Source organism: Centroberyx gerrardi, chromosome 3 (assembly GCF_048128805.1).
Source record: "Centroberyx gerrardi isolate f3 chromosome 3, fCenGer3.hap1.cur.20231027, whole genome shotgun sequence".
Classification (NCBI taxonomy): domain Eukaryota; kingdom Metazoa; phylum Chordata; class Actinopteri; order Beryciformes; family Berycidae; genus Centroberyx; species Centroberyx gerrardi.
In genome coordinates this window covers 32,118,448-32,121,578 of record NC_135999.1, presented here as the reverse complement: position 1 = coordinate 32,121,578, position 3,131 = coordinate 32,118,448, and the positions used below count along the sequence as shown (strand labels likewise).

The 3,131-nt window shown below is 42.7% G+C and overlaps 1 pseudogene; it reads left to right on the top strand.

Annotated features, from left to right (window-relative positions):
• The first annotated feature begins 333 nt into the window (after window positions 1-333).
• Window positions 334-518, top strand: LOC139914591 (small nucleolar RNA U3; annotated as a pseudogene).
• Window positions 519-3,131: the final 2,613 nt, after the last annotated feature.

The window sequence follows — 3,131 nt, the reverse complement described above, 5'->3', positions numbered from 1 at the left end:
TTAATAATAGACAGCAAATGAGGGGCAACTATTTCCAAAACATTTGGAAATTTGGAAGGCATAACATCAACAGGGCTAGAGGAGGGTTTCAAGTGGGACACAGTAATCATTAAATCAGCGAGTGACGCATAGCAGTTCGAGAGTGGGATATCATTCTCATCCTCATATGGATCAAATAGAGGAAGGGACAGGAAGCACTGTATGTTGTTTATAGTTGATATTTGTGTCAAATCCCTCAGATTGCTGGTGTTTAATGAAGAGCAGAAACCCCGAGTGAGAAGGACTTTCCCATGAATGACCTTAACCCTTCCAGGTTTCATCCACTGTTCAGTTAAGACTTTACTTTCAGGGATCATTTCTATAGTTTCTGATTGGAGAAATGTGTTTCTAAAGTGTTTGGTCTCACTAACCACCATGATGAGTCGTGATATTTCCTTCTGACAGTGAAGTGGACAGTGAACAATGATTCAGTTCATATGTTCACTGTCACTGATGACTGTTCTTTGCCTTCTAGTGCTTTCTAGTCATGTGAAATCCTTCACACAATGATCCTTGATATTAGGATTAGATCCTGCATGTTTAAATAATATAAGATATTTTGAAAGTTGTTTCTGCATATATTAAATACTTTGGAGCTTCTTATTGTGTTGGTTCTATGTTTTAACAAGATCGTATGATGATGAGATCACTTGTGTCTTTTCACACACCTGTGACAATTAAGTCTACCTGAGGAAAATGACTAATTACACTGAGGAAGGCCGGAGGGCTGAAAATGTTCTGTCCATCATGAAATAAAATAAGTGCTTAACAAAGTAACTTTCCATTGTGTGCGACTCCATATTTTTCAACTTTTATGATCTAATAATTGGATACCGCACCGAACAGCCTGAGCACAGTGGCCATACTACAAGTATTTCAGACTCTCCAAGCCCTCCTTGTGTGGAATTTTGATATATAGACTTGAAATATCAAGGCTCACCATAAACATTACTTCAGATGTGTTTCCAAACTGACTAAGACAGCTTACAAAGTCAGTAGTATTCTTTAAATGTGAAGGTTGCTGGTCGACTAAAAGGCAAATGTTGAAAGATAAGATTTATGAATTTTGGGCAGTGTATAAAACACTGGTCTCTCTTTGCTTTTACCAAAGCCCAGCCCCAACCAAAAGTGTTAGCTTGACTTAACTGAACAGCGTAAGTCTAGCAGTTAAAGTTGCCCTTTGGAGGCGGCTCACATTTCCAAAAATCATGAAGACTTGGGTGGTGAGTGTGATATGTGGCCATTGAGGTGACCTGCAGAGGATTCACCAACCACCAACCTTTATACATGTTGTTGGTGCACAGCCATGCACAAGACTGCAGAGCCACCATAGAGCTTGCAGGGACGGCCTCAAGATGAAGAGACATCATTTACTATCCATGCTACATGGACACAAGCTGGGAACTGATCTCCCTGACTGGGTTGGCTGGGAAAGAGACATAAAGAGCCAAAACATCCACCCAGGTCACCTCACTTATGATGTGTTCAGGTGCATCAGAAGCATCTATAAACCAACCAAAGCTCATCATGCAGCTGAAACACTGCACCTCCATCACCAGGTACAATGTGCTGCTGTCTACTGAATATGTGCTGCACTGCATTTTATCCTCTCAGATAGATTATTTGCCATATTGATCTGTTTGGCAGTCAATATCATTTGCATGGTCAATCCAAAGTTTATTTGGATTGACTGATCAAAAATCCACTAGAGGGAAGCATTGGACTGTATACGCAGCAAGAGGAAGCATCATGGTACACAGATACCCAATACAACTGATGTGATGAAACCAGTAGTTTTATCTGGAGAAAGACTACTTACAGTAAATTATATTAACAGCTCTCTATTTGATCTCTCCAATGGATTCATATTGTAATTCATAATCACAAGAAAAGAAATACGGTCCTCCAAAGTCCTTTACCATCATTCAACTGTATTTAAAGGGTATGGGTTTCTCATGCTAGTAAACACACACACAAAGAAGTAAAAGGAAAACAAAAGTGAAAAGCATACTGAAGATTATGCCCTATGTAGCACTTTATCAATGACACAGCAGGTGCTAATGCTACGTTGCAGTCGCACATGCTAACATGAGTGTCGTAACCTGAATGTAAGCTTGCACTGAAGTGCTAGCAAGAGGGCAATGGCGCCGCCAAGGGGTGGCCACTCAGAAGCATATTATGCATATGCGACTAGTGAGGGGGGACCAGTGGGGGGGCCAGCGATTGTATCAGGGTGGCCGTGGCCCCCCCACTGGCCCCCCCTCGCTAGTCGCATATGCATAATATGCTTCTGAGTAGGCCTATGCATAATATGCTTCTATCTGATATTTTACATTAGGTAGCCTACTATTAATTTAAATCAATAATGTATATTTTTCATAATAGTTCATGTGAAAGAAAATAACAAATGCATAGCCAGCCAGCCGCTTTTGACCGTCCGTCACTGCGTCACACTCCGACCCCCTCCCCCTCCCCCAGCCTGCTGCTGCACAGTGCACTGCCAGGTGACAGTCTGCCTCATGGACAGCAGCAGCTGAGCTCAGCCCAGACCTGTCAACTCTCCCGTTTTTCCCGGGTTTCTCCTGTATTTTCACCCCCTCTCCCGCCGTGCTCCCGTTTGGTAATTTTCCCCGTAAATCTCCCGTATTTTCCCTTTTTTTATTTTTACAGTTATAGAGAGAGAGAGAGAGAAAGAGAGGTGGGTGAGCGAGAGAGAGAGCGGTGAGTGAGCGAGAGAGAGAGTGTGAGAGAGAGAGAGAGTGAGAGAGAGACAAAGAGAGTGTGAGAGAGAGAGAGAGTGAGAGAGAGAGAGAGAGGTGAGTGAGCTGCCCATACCCCTTGCAAACGGAGCGTCAGCTGAGCCGATCAGTGCAATCAGACAGCAGTAAAACTTAATAAAATGGAAAGGAAACCTTCCAAAAAACGAAAAGGGACAAAAAATAAAGGCCCATGAAGCTGAGGCATCAAAATGCACAAAAATTACTGACCTTTTCAGTAGTGCAAGCACCAACAACATTTCCATTGCCGGTGGAACGGCATCAAGAGGCTCAGTTCCTCTCTCTACATGTCCATCCCTTTACTCCACCTTTTAA